A 22,128-nucleotide genomic window follows, 5' to 3' on the forward strand; every position below is an offset into this window, starting at 1 on the left:
TTTAATCACAATGATACTTAAACATACATATATTAAAATGTGATATATATATTTACTTTAAAACAATTAATAAACTATACATGTTAATGTATTTTTTAATTGTATGAATATATACAAATGTACAAATAAATATACATATATTTGCATACACTTATTCCATAAAATCTAATATTTTGTTTTTATTATAAATTAAAATATTAAAATATTTAATAGTTTTTAAAATTAAATTTTGAACTCCTGTGAGTGCAACAGTAGGGAAAGTGTTGGATAGCGAAGGGGTAAAACTTAATATTCCCACTCCAGTGAGTGCAACAGTAGGAAAAGTGTTGGATAGTGGAGGTGTAAAGATAACTATTCCCACTCCATTGAGTGTAACAGTAGGGAAAGTGTTGGATAACGGAGGGGTAAAAATGACTATTCCCACTCCAATGAGTGGGAATAGAGTGGGAAGTGTTGGATAGCGGAGTGGTAAAAATTACTATTCCCAGTCCAGTAGGTTCAACAGTAGGGAAAGTGTTGGATAGCAGAGGGGTCAAAATTACTATTCCCACTCCAGTGAATGTGAAAGTAGAGAAAGTGTTGGAATGTCGGAGGGGTAAAACTTAATATTCCCACTCCAGTGAGTGCAACAGTAGGAGAAAAGTTGGATATCAGAGGGTTAAAAATTCCTATTCCCACTCCAGTGAGTGCAACAGTAGGGAAAGTGTTGGATAGCAGAGGGTTAAAAATTAATATTTCCACTGGAGTCAGTTCAAAATTAAACAAATATCAACAAGAGTAAAAAAGATTTTAAAAGACAAAAAAAGTCAGATATAAAAATATTAAATATTACAAAAGATAGAAACAGATTATAATGTTAAAAAGATCTAACAAATACCTAGAAAGATTATTTAAAAACATTTAAAAATAATTTACAAACCAAAAACTATGCTTTAATTGAAATGATTATAAACAAAAACATTAATTATACATAAATAATGTCCTTCACATCTAACATGAACTTCCATTGGAATTCATAGAGCCTATTATCAAGCCCATTATCGCCAATTTTGCGACAGTTTCCTGCCGATAAAGCAGCGATAATTTTATCGCTCAGTCTTGATAACATGGCCCCTTCTTCCTTCAGCATTACCTGCTAATCCTGTTAGTTCAGCAAAAGTCCCAGATGTACAAATCCAGAGTGTCCTCCTACTCAGAGAGGGCTCCATCCCTAGTGCGGGTCAGTCCCTCTTCCACTCCTCTTTGTCTGAAAGGTTCTATCTTGTGCAGGGATTTAAAAATGGAGGTGAAGAGTTCTGCAGGATGGCCGTCCCTAACCAATCAGAGCCACCTCATCACCCTGACTGGAACTTCCAGGGAGCAGCACATGGCCGAATACCGCTACATAGCATCCTATTAAGAAATTATATGGCAGCTTGAAGCAACCTTGCAGCACACACCTCATCAGAGCCATGCTCTGCCAAGCTTCTTTCCTCTAAGCTTCAAAGGAAGTTCCCTGGGTTGACTGGAGCCAAAGGTCTTCCTGCTCTAGGAGGACAGCTCTAAGGATGAATTCTGTTAACACTGGCTCAGCGAAATTGGTCCTTTTTTTAGAAATTCGTAAACTAATGCACAGAGTAACAATGAATCTTGATATGCATTCATAACCCATACCCCGTTAGAAAAAGGCATACCGCTGACTGACATATTTTAAACCAATCAAACTTTATATTCTGTTATAAAACCAGTTTATAAACCACGGATTTTACACTTTAGCCAAATAGACGAGGAACATTTCGCTTTGGATCCCACGCTGAATTCTAAAGTTTAAGTTGGCCGTAATCAATCAATTCTGGGTCCCCGCTGCCAGAGGTCGATATCTGTACAGATGTCAGGCTGGGCCAAACAAGCAGCCAGCTCCCATTCTCTACTGGTGTACACGCATGTTAGTACATTTGTTGAAATCTCTCATAATTCAAGCAAACACCCAGAAATTGAAGATACATAGACATCAAGAGAGTGCTCTCTATGAACGCCTTCAAATGAGAAAGTGATTGCAGATACCTACCTTAATATTCAAAAGACAGTGCCCATTGCTGTGAATGATAACAGTGTAAAATGCTAATACATGTTCAAAATGTTTTTTAAATAGACAGTGCCCAGTATGTTGCTTCTTTATAATGCTGATGCATTGTAACCAAAGCAATAACCCAGCTTTCCAAGTAGCGCCCCAGCAAGCTATCCATTACTGTAAGTGTGGGGCTTTGGAATACACTCTGAAATGATTTTGATGGGCACTCATGGCTATTTTTGTAAATCCCCTAAAAGTTGGATGTACACAACAGCGGTACAGCTGAGGGAAGATGCTAACTGGTAGGGAAGGGCCTCATTTATATTCAAGGGCTGAAGAGGGTGTATAAACATGTATAAACGTCAGAGTGACAAATCGACAATCAGCTTTGATGAGGAACAGATGGCTAAATTGATTGGCTGTAGTGAGATGAAAGGTACAGACCAGCAATGACTGGTGTTACTATCGCCCAGTTAGGTAGCTTAACAGACCGCTGAAAAGATAGAAGGCTGAGTTAGTCTTGTTGAGATTCCAAATCATGGCAGCATACCACATAAGCCGCATGCCACGGCAGATGCCAGTGACAAGCCTTCACAGAGGCATCTTTCAAAAAACAATCACTCACAGTTTACAATAGAAAGCAGTAATGTGGTCAGGTTCAGATGGACTTATTAAAGAGTGGTGGCAACGCCAGTTAAATTCCAAAACAGACTTCTGTTGTTATCTGTGCAGATAATTTCAACAAAAGATGCCATAAGCTTGTATAAACTGAGTTATGGTCTGATAGGAGATTTACATGGTGTTCCCACTGATAATTTGAACCGTCCTCATGACAGCAGCATTGCTAAACAACCCTCTTAGAAAGACTTGATTTACATATATTTTTTTCCTAGTAAGTTTCTTTTTGTCTCAAAAACTGAGTGTCACACTTAAACCTGAAGTAAGATATCACTAAGCACAGAATAGCATTAAGAATAATGATTTGGTACAATCCACTGATGATATTTTACTTTATATGAATCCAGAAGAAAGCTCTTGGATAAGAAAACTAACAGAGATCCATGCAAGCCACACCACCCTGCATTCCTCTAGGTCCATAGTTCTAAGAAAAGCCCAGGTTATTAGGGTTCAGTGGGTGTCGGCCAACCCAGGACCTAAATGTTCCAGCCATTCCCAACCGAAAATTAGAAGAAATTGGGTGTTTTTAGACATAGTGGCAGATTTATGTTGCCTGACGCATCTCTGCAAATCAGCAGAGATGCGCCTGGAACGATACGGCACTCAAGTTTATCCTTGCAACACCCATGATGTGCCGAATTTACAATGTGGCTCACCATGGCGCAGCAATAAACAGATGCGTGTCGTATCTAGGGGTGAAGTTGGCGCAGTGCTGAAGTTGTGTTGCGTGTGGCATGCAACTCCAGCACTTTCCAACTTGACCTATCTGTAACGTGGTGCTTCAAGCCTTACGCCTGCTTCAAGCAGGCGCAGTGTTTTGACGCATCAACGTTGGTAAAGTGACTCACTGAAATCTTGTAGATTTCACTGAGTCACTTTTCAGAGACAATCCTGCGAAGGAACACTACCCCTGTGTGGAAAAGCCCACATGAAAATTAATGCAGGTTTCATGTGACGCGGGGCCTTACACCGTGACGCATCTCCATAGATGTGTCACGATGTAAGTATGTCGCAACGTGGTGCAGGGTTTATACCGACGCAACAGCGGAGTAAAAGTGGTGCAAGTCCAACATAAATCTGCCCCATAGTTTGCAACACATTCAGTGTAAGAAAAAAGATCAGGAACCACACAGTCCACACCACTGGAACTCCAAAAGGTAACTAGTTTACAGAAATGTCTGGGGTTGGTAGGTTTCCTTGGCTGCCGGCTGACCCTTAGTGTTAAGTTTTAATGGGGTAAACCCAAATAAAACTACCCGACCTGGGTTATCATAACATTACGTTTGAGAAAGGGTCATGGTAGTATCAATGTTTGTAAATTTTAACACATATTACACCACATCAATATTTCTTGATTTGTTCGCCAGGAACATGGATTTATTCTACTGAGTGACACATTCATTAGTTGCTTTTCAATTCAAAACATAAATGTTGTTTCATGTATTCACTCGAATATATTTCATTTACGTGTACATTCATTAAATGCTTTTCAAATCAAAACATTTACCTTACTTCATGTATACACTTGTATATACTTCAAATACGTGTGATATTTACAGTGCTCACAATGTGATAGAAGGAAGGTTTGATGGGAAGAATGGGAGTGATTGGATGGGTGAGGGACAGGGTAAAGGTGTTGTGACAAGCACAATAACAATTATGTGCAATAAAACCTTTACATTCTTAGAAAGGTCCTCAATTCTCCTAGAGTCATAACACATAGGTCATAATCAATTCATTTCTTCTATTCCTATGAGTTTGACGATATGTAGAAGTCTACGTTTCGACTCCTATGTGATGAAGGGCTATTAGTTCCTCATTGTGGGGTCTTCGTCAGGACAGGCGATTGTTTGGAGAACTTGATGGAAGAACTGTCAAGGAACCTTCCTTATTTGGCAGCGAACCACTCCTTGGGATTGTGATGGACGTAGAAGGAGTGGGGAAATGAATTTCCCACGGCGTGTTGTATATGTAGTCCACCGCGCAGAGTCATAAATCACTGCGACGAGGGGTCATAAATCTCCCAATATGTGTTGTTACCAAAAAAACAGAACGAATCTCGAGCTCTTCTGGTTTGAAAATGGCAAAAGAGCAAATACTGCTGCTACCCACATCCTAATAATCGATTTAAACTCAAAGCGAAATGCTTGATGTTTTCACGTTGTGTTTCTAGGTATTTTCTGGGTGAAAGGCCTACCCACACAAGGAGGCTACCATTTTAATAAGAAGTGTAGGAATGGTGGGAGGTAAAACTTTTATTACAGCCCACAAATACTTGAACTTTTCCTCTCAGAAACATGAGGAAATTCTTTGATTTCATCCAAAGTTTGATGTTTGCAGTTATTCTGAGTGAGAAACAATAGTGAGTTCCATGTAAGTCACACTTTGGACATCTCAGGATCTGTAGTACTAAGAAATGTGTTAGTCTTCCTCATATGCTGGTTGATCCTCTTGCCAAATAAAGCAGCAATCAACATACATAAAGAGGGACTTTTGGAAACGAGAATTTAATTATTTTTGTTCAGGCCTTTTTTTCCATTATTATAGATCCACCAACACAAGTGGGGTACTAATTATTTCAGGAGAAGTATGGGGGACTGAATGTCTAATATTTGTTGTTCCTTGCAATACCTGTGACTTTCTGTCATGTGCATGTAGGAACATACTGTTTTTTAAAGCATAGGGCAACATTTCTATGGCATTTTGGGTAAGAATAAGTAGTGGGATCCATGCAAACCACACCACTCTGTCTGGTCTACCCAAAGTCTCTGTTCAGAAATGCTTGAGGTTGGTAGGTTTTGTTGGGTGCATGGAGTATCCTGCCCAAATGCAGCAGGCCAACACCACGACAAAAGTCAATCTTATATAATTACTAGCAGCCCGCCCCAGCGTTGCCCGGGGCAGAAGGGGGCTGGGGGCAGCATTTCAGGCTTGCGTGCACTCCCGCCCCGGCCACCCCCGCCACGACATTGTCCGTGTCCCGGAGCCTGAGCCTTACCTCAGCCGCCGTTGTTCAGGGCCAACCTCCCGCCCCCCTCCCCCTCCTGCCCCGGCCCGGCCCCCTGCCGCCCGTGTCCCGGAGAGCCTGAACCATACCTCAGCTGCCGGTCCCGCTCCAGGCGCTTTTCCTCCTGTAATTCACCGTTTGCTACCTCCCGCTCCCCGTGCATGAAGCAGCACCAGTCACTCCAGGACTCACCCCTGTCCGCGCTCTAAGGGATTGTCCGGTCCCGCTCCAGGCGCCCCGCCCGCACAGGCCGCCACTTCGCCCAGCAGCAAGCAGGGCCGCGGCAGTCCTCCTAGCAGGTCGTGATCTTCCATCAATGGGCACGATCCGCAGAGATGCACAGTCTCGGACACCCCGGGCAGCACGATTCGCCGCCATTTCAGGAAGTGTTGCCAGGGAGCGCAAATGATGTCAGCACGCACGTGGGCACGATCCGCAGAGCTGCACAGCCTCGGACACCCCGGGCAGCACGATTCGCCGCCATTTCAGGAAGTGTTGCCAGGGAGCGCAAATGATGTCATCACGCAGACACGCAGATGTCGCGGCCGGCGCTACTTGCAAAGGACTACTTTATTTTTATTTCTAAATTTTTTAAACAACGTATATTTTTTATTTTTAATAGCCTATGTCCTTCAGCTTGCCCTGAGGTTTTCAAAGATGTCTTGGGTGTTTGGATTGGTGGTGTACTTTTCGAGTTTACCTGGCTCAAAGGACACAGTTCTCTCTTTATAATAGTAGTATAGATTATTTCCTCTCTTCACATGGTCCCATTTTTGGGCCTTTCCTGTGTCATGCAATAGTCTATCCTGGTTCTTTGAGAGGAGTGTGGCCATGTAGAATGGTTATTGTTTATTGAATTTTGGATTTTAATTGTGAAACAGTGCACACAAAAACATTTTTTTTGAAGAAAAAAACAACACTCTGAATTACCCAGAATTATAAATTATCCTACATTTGGAGCGATATGAGTAACCTGTATTTCTATACTTGGATTCCAGATGTTAGCACCCAAATATAGGACAAATCAGGTCTTAAATCTATCACCCCAACCTTACAGCTTGGATCCTCGAAATCCTGTGACTTTTTTGAATGGAGCTAAAACAGAAATATATCAGCAACTGTCAAGTTCTTCAATTCCAGTCAATGACGAGAAGCTGTAGAAGTTTCTAAAACCTTTATTTATCTTTAATGGGTTAGTATGCTTTTGTCATTTCTATGCAGATTAGTCCAATTACAGAAATATTGAGACAAAGATTGATAAATCAAACAGCGTTCCATAAAGGAAATCAGTCTGATGTTTAGTTTCAACTAATCAGTAGAGACTCTGTGTTTATGAATGGAATAAACTGTGGGATTGTGCCAGACTGATTGTAAGCCCTCCTAACCAAGACAGAGTGTGAACTGCTCTGTCAACCACTGAACATGACACCTCTGTTCCCTCAGGCACCCTGGTGACAGATCTAGAACCTTTCACTCACACACTTGTGCTTTCTTTTGCTCAGAGAAATATAAAAAGAATACAGAAAGAAATTTTCAATGTTGATTGATCCAACATGATTCTTGTTAGAAGCAAGGGTCCCTATTTGGCAATGGTATTAAGTCAGGATAATGGGATTACACTCCTAGATAACCACTGCTCACCCCCTTGCTAGCTTGGCACCAGCAGCCAGGTTTATCTCAGAGGCAGTGTGTTAAGCATTTGTGAATATACACAGTAATACAGTGAAAACACTACAGATGGACACAACACAGGTTTTATAAAAATAAGTATTCTTTATATAGACTTAACACAAGACCACAGACAACAAAAATCTACAATACTGTACTTAAGATTGACTTAAAGATGGTAAAAGTTGCTTAGTTCAAGTTGGTGATAAATGCAACAAAGTTCTCAACAAAGTACCTGGATGCGAAACACAAAATAAACAATAGACTCGCAAAGGGAGATGCGTCAGTTCCGTGCGCAGAGTAGGGGATGCTTCGTGATCTTTACCGATGCGGGAGTGATGCATAGGTTCTTGTACTGTGGTCCGGTTGCAATGCGCAAGATATCGCCTTGATGTGATGCAACAATCCTGGTGCGATGCGAGAAGATGGCGCCCTTATTGCGATGATGCGATGATGATGCAAAGACGCCCTGGCAGCCTTACGTTGACTCTGTACTTTGGAGCCGCTCCTGGCCCTGCGACACCCTTCTCGGGTGAAGCCAAGGCGACCCTCTCGATGGCGTCACGCTTCTCCGGTGATGCAACAGCAGACAAATTTGGCTAAGACACGCTTTCTGGGAGATGCGGCGGTGGGACGCTTCTCCAGCGATACGACGATCTCAGCTGCGGCGGTGACACGCTTCTTCTCGTTGCATCGCACTTCCAGCTCCCAGCGACACGCAGGCTTCTGCAGTTAGAATTCCCAGCAAGGAAATTCAGAGGGGAGCTGGAGATGACGTTTTGTCTCCCTGAAACTTTAGCAGGAGACAAGCACAAGTTCAATCCTTTGGAGAATATTCTGTAGATGATGAAAGTCCTTTAAAAAAGTACCTTCTCCTTTCCTTGGCAATAAAGAAACCACTGAAGGCCAACCCGGCAAACAGCACACTGGCAGAGGGGCAATCCAAAACTCTTGCAGCTTCCTTGGTTCTTCTCCTTGGCAAAGGTTTGTTTTGTTCCCAGAAGTGATCTAAAGTTCTTGGGTCTGAGTCCCAATATTTATACTACTTATCTCTTTGTTCTCTGAATGCAGAGAGGCCTCTGCCTAGTCCAAACCAGTTCTTGAGCACTTTGTTTACAGGACTCCTTCTTTCCTTTCACAGTGCGGGGTAGAAACATCAGACGCCCCACAGGAGGTGGAGCCAGCATTGTGGAGGGAAAGCAAAGCCCTGGAGCACTTTGTTGACATGATTCCTTCTCTTCTTTCACAGTGCAGGGCAGAGACATCAGCCCCACCCCAGGAGGTGCAGCCAGCATTGTGGAGGGAAGGCCCAGCCCTATTCAGGTCCCAGGTTCAACTCCTCACTCCCATCTTGATTCAGATCTCCGTATTCACCACTGGGCTGACTCATTCTGTCTCTTGGAATTCCCAAGCCCTGTCACTCAAACTCCAGACAAGGAATACACAACCTAGCAGAGGCCGGCTTTGGATAGTTAGACAAGAAAATACCTACTTTCTAAAAGTGGCATTTTCAAACACAGAATGTTAAAACCAACTTTACTAAAAGATGTATGTTATCATTCTGAGTTCAGGCATACTAAATTCGATTTTCTACCATGTTCGATGAGTCAATTAGGATTATAAGATGTAATAATCTAACTGCCCATTCTGGCCTACGGAGAACAGGTAGCCTTGCAAAAGTGAAAAACGAAAATGGCTGTAATTCACTATTAGGACATGCTACACACACCAGGGCATGTCCTACCTTATACTTACAATACACCCTGTCATTGGGCCTACCATAGGGGTGTCTGATATGAAGCAAAGGAAGGTTTAGGGAGTGGCATGTGGGTGCACTGGCCAAGTCGACATGGCAGTCACAGTGAGACACACTTTACAAGCTGCTTCTGTGGGTGGCACAACCAGTGCTGCAAGCCCACCAGCAGCATTTGATTTACAAGCCCTGGGCACACATGGTGCACTGTACTAGGGTCTGACAAGTAAATCAAACAACCCAATCAAGGAATCACTAATTAGTACATCAATTTAACATAGGGAGCACTTGCACTGTGGCACTGAATAGCAGTGGCACTGTGCCCAAACATATAACCAGCAAAACATATAAAAAACAGAGGAGGCAATCAGTAAAAATTGACTCACGCCAATGATGCCAGGTCTAACAATTCTTGTATAGAATTTATGTGCTGCAGGGATCAATAGACAAAAACAGGTAAAAGTTATAAGAAGTTTCAGTGCAGTGAACAATAAACAAAATTCCACCATTATGCTGAAAAACTTATATATGCAAACATATGAAATAATATTACAATCTAGCGTACTTCTACTATGCAAACCTTAACCTACATGTCTAGGGTGTATGTGCTGCCAAGAATCCCCTTACTGTATGATCCAACCCAATTATCTGATGGGTAAGAATGTAGGACCTCAATCTTGGTCACAAGCTGGTCACCCTCACAGAGATGTTTGTCTGCTGATAGGCAAAAGCATCAGCATGTAGAGACCTCTCGATGTCAGCACAAGTGTCTTCCCTGATTACACTCGGTAAAAGATGGTTATTTATAGAAAAATGCATCCTTGCCTTGGCCTGAGATTGTGATCAGTCTGCATTGTTTGTGTGCTACATTAACAAAAGCTGTTTTGCCATAAGGACAAAAATAATAAAGACATTTGCACCACATACATGTAGGCCTTGTACAAACTGCCAAGGCAATACGAAAGTGATCTTGCGATTTTGACTCGTGTAAGCAAGGTCGATGTTTCTAACTAACCCAAAGTGTCACAAATGCAAATGTGTGTCAAAAGTTGATGAGATAAGTGAAGGCAACTTTAGGAAAAGCCCTGTGTTCATGTAAAATGGCAACATTTCCTTCCAGGCCTACCTTGGACACATGACAAGTTCCTATTCTTCTTAAGAGCCTAACCTACCTTTATAGCAATCTTGTGAATAGTCTTTTATGGAAAATAACAAGATTTTCAGGGAATAGATAAAGTCTTAAACTTCTCATAAACGGCCATTCTGGAAACTCAGCAGAGTTCCTCACAGCTGCATGAGCAAACGTTAAAGTAGAAGTGATAGAGGAATGATAGCTGCGCTAGCATTGATCCAAAAGGGTCAGAGTAAAGGAAAGTAAAGTTACTGTCAGAAGTAGCTTTTAGGAATGAGGAGCAAGGTATTCAAGATGATGAATGAAAAAATTCTCAATAATTCTCTAGCTTGGAACACTCAATTATAATATGAAACACACAATAATGTAATGAATATTACTAGGTGCCAATAGAAACCACTCATCTGGTCTAGGTCCACTCTCCCTGCAGCTCTGCTGTGCAGTCTCCTGCCTCCAGACCCCGATCTCCTACTTGGGAGGTTCGAGATTGCTATCCACTTCTGCGCCTGCTGCCCACTCCAACTGGGCCCAGACTGCCTGCAACCACCGTAAGCTTTCTCAGCCATTTTTTTTCTTAATTTTTCCTTGTTGTGTCAATGTTATTGTGATCATCTGTGTCTTGCTCTAATTCCACCACTGTTTTTATTTGTTCATGCCTGCCTGTTCCTTTTGCCTTTCTCCACTGCTGCCCTTGTGGTCCCTCCCCCCCAGAATTCCGCCCTGGAATTCCCCAGCTCCCGCCTCCTAGCCGCTCTTCCTTCCCACCGCCCCTAGTTTAATGGCGGCCGCGTGTAGCAGGCGTGCCGCTGGCGTGCCGTAACCTCACCAAAGGCAAGCCCATCTGCGCCGTCCGCGACTCACCACGGCCAGCACCAGAAACCCTGAACCTCCCACTACCCATCGCTACAACACCACCACCCTCCTCGTACTCAACCCTGGAAGATTTAAAGAATGCCAACAGGCCTCGCTGGTATAGGACCTATGGCTAGTTCTCCTGCCTCCACTGCCGCCAGACTCTCCCCGCCACTCCAGTCACCAATACCGCAGATGCCAGTACCAGCGGCACCCTAAAATGCATCCTCCTCAACATATGCTTTGTACACAAACACGCCATGGAACTCTGGAGCCTACTCGACTCTCTCTCGCCCGACATCGCCTTCTTTGCAGAGACCTGGACCAACGTATCCTCTGCCCCCGACATCGGCACCGCCATCCCAGATGGATACAAGATCCAGAGGAAAGACTTCCCCAACCACCCAGGAGAGGGCCTCTCAATCACCCACAGGTGCACCCTCCACCTCAGCAAAACCTTCCCCTCTGCCGAACACCTGCACTTCCAGATCCAGAAAACCCCCAAAGACACATTCTGAAGAACCCTCGTCTGTAGACCCCTGGCCCTCGAACACCCTTCGCCACCACCATCACTGACTTCATCGCACCCCACGCCATTACCTCAACAAACTACATACTCATTGGATACCTGAACTTCCACCTCGACAACCCCAGCGACCGCAACTCCACTCTCCTTCGTGACAACCTTGCCAGCATCGGACTTAAACAACTCATCAACACGCCGACCCACAGAGCAGGACACAGCCCTCAACCCCATCTTAACAGCAGGAAACAGCATCCAATTCAGCCACACAATGCAGCCGCCATGGTGGACCGACCACCACTGCGTACACTTTGCCATCAACAAACCCCAAGGCACCCAAACCAGCCCCACGCCCACCACGAAGATACTGGAACAAGGTTACGAGGAGCAACTTAACTCCCCCACCACCCGAGACAACCATACCTGGGCACCCGACGAAAAAGGCGTTGCCAGAGAACTCCACACCTAGATCTCTGACTGCACAGATGAGCTTGTCCGCTATGCAACCCTGACAGGCAATGCACCAGGAAAGCCGCCTGGTTTACCATTGCTCTCCAAGAAGCCAGACACACCTGCAGATGCCTGGAGAAGAACTGGAGAAACACCAGGACAACCGAAAACCACACCAACTACAAAGACGCAATGACGGACTACCACATCCAGATCAGAGCCACCAAGAGGAACTTCATCCACAACAAAATCCTGGCCAACTCCACCAATCCCAAGGAACTTTTCATTGTCATTGAAGAATTCACCAACCCATGCAGCAAAGCCACAGACAACACACATCACAAGACCTCTGCGACAAGCTTGGAACTTATTTCTACTTCAAGATCAAAAACCTCTACGACAACTTCATCGACCATCCTAAAGGCACAACTGATGGCCCAGCGCCCACCAGAAACACCAGCCAGCCCACCATCTCCAACTGGACACCAATCATGGCCAAAGACACCGCCTCTACCATGAAAAGCATTCACTCGGGGGCCGACCCCTGCCCCCCTCACATCTACAATAGAGCTGTGGCCACCATCGCACCCAAATTACAAAGCACAATCAACACCACCTTCAAAACAGGCACCTTCCCAGATGACTGGAAGTGCGCAGAAGTCAGACCTCTGCTCAAGAAGCCCACAGCTGACCCCACCGACCTCAAGAACTATCGGCCCATCTGGCTCCTCCCCATTGCAGCCAAAGTTGCAGAGAAAACAGTCAACAGGAAACTAACATGATTCATTGAAGAGAACGCCATCCTCGACCCGTACCAACCGGATTCCGAAGCAACAACAGCACAAAGACCGCCCTAATTGCTGCCACAGATGACATCCGCACCCTCCTGGACCAATGCCACACTGCAGCCCTCATACTATTCGACGTATTAGCGTCTTTCAACAACGTCTCCCAATGCACACAAGTCGCAAGACTACATGACGCAGGCATACAAGGAGCAGCCCTGGACTGGATCTGATCATTCCTGACCGGAAGAAGCCAAAGGATCAGACTCCCACCCTTCCTCTCCGACCCCTCAAAAGTCACTTGCAGAGTCCCACAGGGTTCATCCCTGAGGCCCACCCTCTTCAACATCTACATGGCCCCCGTCGCAGCCATCATCCGACAACAGGGCCTCAACATCGTATCCGAAGCCGAAGACACCCTGCTCATCCTCTCCCTCACCAAAGACTCCCACTGCCAAACTCAGCTTCATGAAAGGAATTGAAGACGTGCAGTTTGGATGACCAACAGCTGCCTGAAACTCAACGCCGAGAAGACAGAAGTACTTCTCCTCGGTACCACCCCTTCTGAATGGGACAGCACCTGGTGGCTGACTGCCCTCGAAAGCCCACCTACCCCTTCAGGCCTCGCCAAGAACCTCAGCATTGTACTCGAGACAAGTCAACACCGTCACCTCCAGCTGCTACAACACCCTCCACATTCTCCACAAGACCTTAAAGTAGACCCCCCCTAAGTCAAGGAAGACAGTCACCCACGCAATCATCACCAGCAGACTAGACTATGGAAACGCACTCTATGCCGGCATCAAGTCCATACTCCGCAAACTCCAGACAATACAGAAAACCGCCGCCAGACTCGTCCTTGGCACCTCCCAACACAAATACATCAGTCAACACCTACAACGTCACCACTGGCTTCCCGTGGAGAAAAGAGTCACTTTAAAAATCACTCACGCCTTAAAATGCCTACAAAACAACGGACCAAAATACCTCAACAATAGAATCAACTTCGACGTACCCAAAAGAAACCTTCGATCTTCCAACCTCGCACTTGCCGAAACCCCATGCATCCACAGAGCAGGTGGAGGATCCTTCTCTCACGTTGCAGCCAAGACCTGGAACAAACTACCAGCAGACATCAGGCGCGCCCCCTCCCTGAACACCTTTAGGAAGACCCTCAAGACCTGGCTCGTCGGCTAAACAGATCTGTGCACCCTCCCCTCCGCGCCTAGAGACCCTCACGGTGAGTAGCACGCTTACAATTCCCTGATTGAGTGATCTGATGGTGTTGTCAACATCTGTTGCTTCACCTCCTGATTCCCAAGATAAACATCCATGCCCTTACATAGTTTACTACTGTTTCGAGGTTTGGATACATAAGGGAAAGTTCTCATGAGAACCTTCATACTTAAACTATTAGCTGGCTTCAATGTTGTTGGACTATTACAGGGTTATCACTGAACTTTTTGCCTTCCTCCTGTATTTTTTATGACCTGTTATTGTTGGTTTTATGACTCTGGGCACTTTACCACTGCTGATCAGGGCTAAAGTGCATATGCTCTCCCTATGGTAAATTGATGTATGGATTAGTGATTCCATAATTGGCTGGTTTGGTTTACCTGTCAGACCCTAGTACAGTGCACCAAGGGTGCCCATGGCTGATAAATCCAAATGCTGCTGGTGGGCTTGCAGCACTGGTTGTGCCACCCACTGAAGCAACCTGTAAAAGTGTGTCTAAGGCTTGCCATTGAAGGGCCTGTGTGCAGTATGGTACTGGCATGATGACTGGGCAAGTACACCTACTTGCCAGTCCTTAAACTTTCCCTTTTCTTCATATCAGACACCCTATGGTAGGCCCAAGGGCAGGGTGCATTGTAGGTAAGAGGTAGGATGAGCCCTGATGTGTGTGGCATGTCCTAATAGTGAACTACAGCCATTTTCCTTTTTCACTAATGCAAGGCTACTTGTTCCCTATAGGCCAGAATGGGCAGTTTGATTATTACATCTTATAATCCTAACTGACTCAGGGAACCAGGTAGAAATTCGAGTTTAGATGCCTGAACTCAGAATCATAATATACAACTTTTAGTGAAATTGGTTTTAACATTCTGTGTTTGAAAATACCACTTTTAGAAAGTTGGTATTTTCTTATCTAAACATCCAAGCTTGCCTCTTCTAGGTTTTGTATTCCTTGTCTGGAGTTTGAGTGACAGGGCTGGGGAATTCCAGGAGACAGGGTGAGTCAGCACAGGGCTAAAAAGAGAGATCTGCATGTAGATGGGTGGGAGGAGTTGCACTTGGGACATGAAGAGGCCTGTGCCTTCCCTCCACAATGCTGGCTCCACCTCCTGTGGTGTGTCTGATGTCCCTGCCCTGCACTGTGAAAGGAAAGAAGGAGTCATGTAAACAGAGGGCTCCAGGACTAACCAGAACTGATTTGGACTAAGCAAAGGCCTCTCTGCCTCAGAGACCAAAAAGAAACTGTGTATAGAAATGGGGGCTCAGACCCCAGAACTTTAGATCACTTTTGGAAAACAAGAAGAAACCTTTGCTGAGGAGAGGAACCAGAGAGACTGAGGAGAGACTATCCCAAAGCTGAAGTGCTGCTTGGGGGATTGGACTGCAGTGGTTGCCTAACTGCCAAACAGAGGAGAGAGGAACTTTGTGTGTACTTTCATCAACTTGTGAAGGATCTCCAAGGGCTTGAAATAGAGCTTGCCTCCTGCTGTAGTCTCAGGGACAACAGACTTCACCCATCAGCTCCCCAAGAGTTCTTTGGAAGTGCCTGCAGTTGTGTTGGGCTTTCTGAGGAACTGTGTGTTGCAAGGAGCTGGAAGCGCTACTCACAAGAAGAAGCGTGTCGCCACAGCAGCCGCTGTCATCGCATTGCCGGAGAAGAGGATCGACGTCACATCAGACGCCGCAGCATCAACGGAGAAGCGTGTCGCCACTGCTGCAGCTGTTGCATCATTGCCGAAGCGCCTCGCATTGCCGGAAGAGAGGATCGACGTCGCACCAGACACCGCCGCTTCACTGGGAAGCGAGTCACAGTGCCTGTTGAGGCTCAGTAGAATCGTTGAGTCGCCGCACGCCCATCGGGTGTGCACGCATTGTGTCGCAACCAAGAGAAGACGCCATCTTTGTTTCATTGCACCGGATCTTCACCGCATCACGGCACTGCTGGTCGCATTGCCACGGAAGCACAGTAAGAAACCGATGCATCACCTCCCCTCGTAGAGAAGAACCAACGCATCCCCTACGCATATCAGTAGAGACCCGACGCATCACCGTTCTTGCATGTAAGGAACCGACACATCACCTTCCCTGCAACACTTTAGTTGTATAGCATTACACATCCTAAGGTACATTGAACTCAAAGTGTCACATTTTAACATCTAAAGAGAACTAAACTAATTCTACCATTTTAAGTACAGTATTGTGGATTTTTGTCGTTTGTGGTCTTGTGTTAAATCTATACAAATAATACTTATTTTTGTACTACAACTGGTGTGGTGTCTATCTTTAGTGTTGTCACTGGGTTGCTGTATGTGTTCACAAATGCTTTACACAGCAGTGCCTCTGAGATAAGCCTATCTGCTCGTGCCAAGCTACCAAGAGGGTGAGCAGGGGTTATTTTAGGAGTGTACCCCCTTACCCTGACTAGACGCAAGGGTCCCTCTTTGACGAAGGTACCTACCTCTGTCAACTAGAGACCCTCAAATCTAACCAATGTCCTGTGTTAAGACAATGAGCTAGTCAAAATGCAAGAAAAAAAATGTATCGACAATATCCTAGTTAAGCATACTTAAGCGTACCACATGATAGGGGCGTGTCTAAGCCATCAACCATAATAGCCGCTTGACTTTGAAGCTCTGGTGCCCCTGCTCTGATCCTAATTAGCTATACTGCATTGAACGCAGAATATATTCATCAGAGGGAACAGACTCCGCCCTCCCTGGGGGCATCACAAATAGCTGTAATTGGATGAGTCAGGAGCAGCCTATCTCAGCTCTGAGGCCCCGTGGCAACAGGGGCCGCGAGTGAGCCTGAAGCCATGGTGGCAGATCCCTGCCTGGCCCCCACTCTCCATTTCGCCCCAGACATTGAATCCAGCGCATGCCACCTCTACCAGCCTACAACCCACCTCTACCCTACAAAGACTATCTCCACGGGCCTGACCTTTCTCCGATGGGGGGAGGCCTGACCGTGTGAGGCCTGTTTGCTGTCCCACAACCTTCCGGACCAGCGGTTGCACCTTACACCTCCTGCTGCCAAGCTTCGATGAGTGCTCGCTCCAGGCTTTGGCAGTGACTCAGTTGCAGTCAGGATTGCTGGTGGCCGCCCGGTGCATCTCACCTTAGTGGACCCTATAGGAGGGGTGAGTATCGGATCCGACCCCCCTCACTAAACTCCCACATTGCCAGACTTGGCGGATCGCTGCCAGCATCCTAGGGTTCATGCCTCTGCGATTGACCGCCGCTTCCAGGCAGTGTCATCTGGGAGGCCAACCTGTTTCCTCTGTGGCTGCTAGTGGCTGCCCCCCAGCAGGGTGGCATTTTACTGGACACATAGACCGCCTGTACTGACTTTTCCTGGTGGATGCCTGCTCCTATACTGTTCCATGCCTGTCGGCAGGCTGGTGAGGGGTTCCTTCTGCCGCTGACTGCGGGGGCTCAACAGACGGTGCAGCAGCTGCTGCCATGGATCTCAGATGCTGATACGAATTACAACTTCAACGCGCTGATTGGGGGCTACCTTAGACACACCTCATTACTCTCTGGGGACTCCCGTTTGACCATTGTGCATTCTGTTTTCACCATGGGTCTGCTTTCCTGCTGGATACACACTTCACCTTACTCTGCACCTCTCCTTTTCTTGCAGGCTACAAGCTTGTGGGTTTTCTCCCACTCCTCATCACCTTTTGCTGACTCAATGGAATCCAGCTCCCACCTAACTGTTGGACATAGCACCTTTCTCCGATCCATCAAACACAAATACTCCTTGCAGTTTTTCAGGTCTCTGCGCACCCTAATAACATGCAGCTAAATGCCAACCATTGGACAGGAAGATCCAAAGCAGCAGAGACTCACCTTTGAGCCCCCTAAGACAACTGACAGATCTGGGGCCACATCTGACACTGAGGAACATAGCACTGCTGCAGTGCCCCATGAACAAATGGATTACACTGCAGCAATCATGGCGGTATTGCAGGCTGTATTTGGCATCATGGATGCCTGCCTAAATCAGCCTGGTCCCTCTTCTAGACCACATGGGAGAGCATATAAAATTACATGATTGTCGCCTGGATACCGTGGAGTCCACAGTTGAAGACAACACCACCAACATGGCATAAATATGGAGAAAATGGAATGCCTCCCAAAAGCAGTAGCCATTAAGAATGAAGATTTGGAAACCTGTTCCTGCTGAAGCACCATTCGAATTACTGGCATTGCGGAAACAACAAACATGACCCCCCGGAGCTGTTTGTCAAATCACTCCTCATCAAACTATTTGGTTCTGAATCCTTCTCGTCCACATTAATTGTTGAAAGAGCTCATAGATCCTTGAGCCCCTGCCCCCTATATGCGACGCCGATGCACTATAGTGGCATGGCTACTAAACTACAGGGACTGGGCTCAGCAAGCATGGCTTCAAGTAAAGTATGCTGTATCCACCAGTCTTAGTGTGATGGTCAATAACAAAGCCAAATTCTCTGACTCTCCAGTGGAAGTCATCTCCTTTTGTAAGCAGCTCAGGCCTGGCAGATCATCCCCGGCCAATGCTTCCCAGGGATGATTTTCCCTAGAATGACATATGCAATCCAGTGCTGACTTGTTCAACCCTGGCTGAAATTCTGCGATCTAACCTTGGCCATGCCTGGATGTCTTCGGGAAACAACCTTTACAACGCAACTTTTACAACGCATGACCATTACAACGAAACTTTTACAACGCAACATCCATTACATCGCATGCCCTTACAACGCAACGCGTACCTTTTGCATGGTCTTCTAAGAGAGATTAATGGCATGTTTGTTTAACTCAAACAGACAGTTAAGGGCATGTTTGGTGAATTCTTTACAAACATTGTAACTCTAAACGCTGCAATTTTGAAGATTGAACATGCACGTTTAAATTGGGGTATTTCACCTGTAACCGAAAGAAATGTTTTAGCTCGGCAGAAAGGCATCTCTCTCAACAAGAGGTGATTATGTTTTTTTCCCCAGAGGGAGTCAGCTGTGTAACATCTTACCATCCTAATTTTTCTTTGTTTTCAATTCTCTTCCGAGAAGTTGAGACAATTATTTCAATTTAGGAGGGCCATAATGGCAATACTGCATGACATGATTCTGGATATGCTGCATTAATTTCTTCTTCCATTGCAGATTGGAGACTTTACAACTGAAGGAAGTTCGGTTCCACTGCAGTTCCGTGAGTTGTTGTAGTACACACATTTTTTTGTATCTCTCCTACCTCGGGGTTTGCGCTTTAGGGTGCGTGGACCAGGAGCTGGGAGATATACGGTCCTGACGAATGCTGAGCGTAATTAGCTCATGAAAGCAGAAACATGTAGACCTTTTTGACTATATACATTTATTAAGGATATGGTGGTTCAAATTCACTTAACCGTTCCGTGTCCACTTTCACTTTGTTTTTATATGCAGGTAACTCTGACCCCTTATTAAAGTCTGGTTGGGGATCAGAAATACCCAGTTTTAATTCACTCACATATACTCAGGGCACTAATACACTTGCCTCTAACTAGAACCCAATGATGAAAACTGGTCACTGACTCTGTTGGTGCCTGAGGGTTCTTCTTTCACAGCGACTCCGACTAACCTCACATACTTTTGTCTATCTGGCTAGTTGTAATATATTTTTTTGAATTTCTGATTACTCTTTTGTTGTTTGATATATGGCGTACCCATTTGCCAAGCACACAGGATACAACTTTTATTTGGCCCCACATTTAATATGGACCTGATTAGATTACTGGCACATTTCTCAAACCTCCGACCCCTGGATACACGATATTGCCTCGTTCTCTAGCTGTTCATGCCCCAATCAGACTGGCCCTCATTTTTCCCTGTGAGGGTGGATGGGAAAAGAGATGGTCTTTCCCGTCCATGGCTTTTCTTGACAAGGTGTTCCATTCAGAACTACAAGAAGCAATTTGTGACTAATTTAAACTGAATGCTGGCACTGTCAACACCCAGGCTGTGTTATCCAGGGAGGCTGCATCTCAAAACTTGCCGGAATCCTTTGGACTCTATGCAGGAATTTGGTGTGAATAGAGGCAGAATTACCTACCCTAGACCGGTCCAACACCCAATTCCAAATATTTATCTACACATACTTCATTGTTGGCAGAATTCCAGGACCTGGCGGACAGAGAGAGAGACACTCTATCTTGGGAAATATATGGCTGCTTGCCATTATATCGAGGACGAATGCCCTAGCCATACATTGGCCCGCCTTCTTCACCCTCCCCGAGAACGAGGATGCATTAAAAGACTACACCTTTCTGACAGTTCCCAGGTCATGACAAATGAAGACACTTTACAGGAACATGTTGCCTATTACAAATCATTATATACTACACTCCTTGACCCTGAAGACATGACACAGTTTGCCTATTTTGAAGAATAGCAATGTCTGGCTTACGGCAGGCCAGCCTCAATTTCTGGCCAAGCCGTTCACTTCCAATGAACTTGCCATAGCCATAGATTCAATAGATGGCTCTAAATCCCCCAGACTGGATTACCTCACAAGTAAATGTTATAAAGCGTTAAAAATAATCCTAATCCCTCACCTCCTGGACATCTACACCAAGGCCCTAGGCAATGGATCCTCACCCCTCCATGAGAGAAGAGGCACTCTCATAGCTTTTAAAACCCAACAAAGATACAATCTATCCACTACTTATTGGCTCCTGTTCCTGATTAATTTGGATAATAAAATCCTGGCCAAAGAAATGGCAAACAGACTCTTTCTGCTGCTGTAACCAATCATATCCCCTATCCAAACAGGGTTCATTCCTCACAGACCCACATCATTAAATCTTCATACTGTCTTTTTGGTGCTGAACAGAATTTTAACAGATTTATCTGCAGCGATCACCCTTTTAGATGCAGAGAAGGCTTTTGATTCTCTGGAATGGTCTTTTCTTTATTCCACGATTTGCAGACTCTGCATCCCCTCTCAGTTCATAGCTCTGGTCTCCCTTCTGTATTCCTCACCCACTGCCCACATTATGATCAATAGTTTGCTATCCAACCCTTTTGTTGTGTCGGGAGGCACTAGACAGGGATGCCCACTCTCGCCTTTGCTGTTTATCTTTGCGATGGATCCATTGGTCCACCATTTACAAGAGAAGCATATTCATTGTGGCCTCCATTTCAACTAAGGCCCACTAATCATCTCGAAGTGCGCTGAAGACTTTCTACTCTTCGTGAAGAATCTCTCGAACAATCTGACCCCTCTCATTCGTGAGATGTCATTTTGTCACCCTATCAGGGCTGAATATAAACTGGATAAAATCTGAGCTTTCTGCCTCACCGATATCACCAAACCTCCCCGGTGCATGTACCCTCTCCCTTGGTGTACCGATTCAACCAAATATTTAGGTATGTAAATGTAAATGTAAATGTAGTATACTTGTAAAGCGCACAGCTGCCCCAGCAACGGGGCGTCCCGGCGCTGTATAACTCTGGGGAACCCGTCCTGGCTTTCCCTGTGGGATGGTCCCTTGCTGGGAGTCCCCAAGGTGGAGCCAGGCATCCCCGGAATTGGTGGGGCCGTTGTGGAGATTAGGCAAGCTAATGCCCAGAGTTGCCGAGTGGAACCCCTGATTAGAGTAAGCACCGAAGCGAGAATTATCAAGTCCGTTGACCAAGGTCCACGACCCTGCCGCGTTGGGAATTGAACCCTGGTCCCGGGCTGACTTCTGCTCTCAGGCCTGCTGCCTCTAACCAGTGAGCCACACTACTCCACTATAATCCTACATAGAAATAAGGAACAGATCCTACAGCTTAATTACTGCCCGCTGTTGATATATTAACCAGCCAGATTGAATCCTGGCTGCATCTCTCTTTGTCCATGGCTGGCCGGATTGCCATTATAAAAAATGGTTGTCTTATCCATCTTTCTTTATCTCTTTCAAAACATCTCCATACCTTTATCAATTTCTTTTTTCTACAACCGTTTGTGGGTTACTTATCTGCTTGGTTTGGG

This window comes from Lissotriton helveticus, chromosome 2_1, assembly GCF_964261635.1.
Source record: "Lissotriton helveticus chromosome 2_1, aLisHel1.1, whole genome shotgun sequence".
Lineage (NCBI taxonomy): Eukaryota > Metazoa > Chordata > Amphibia > Caudata > Salamandridae > Lissotriton > Lissotriton helveticus.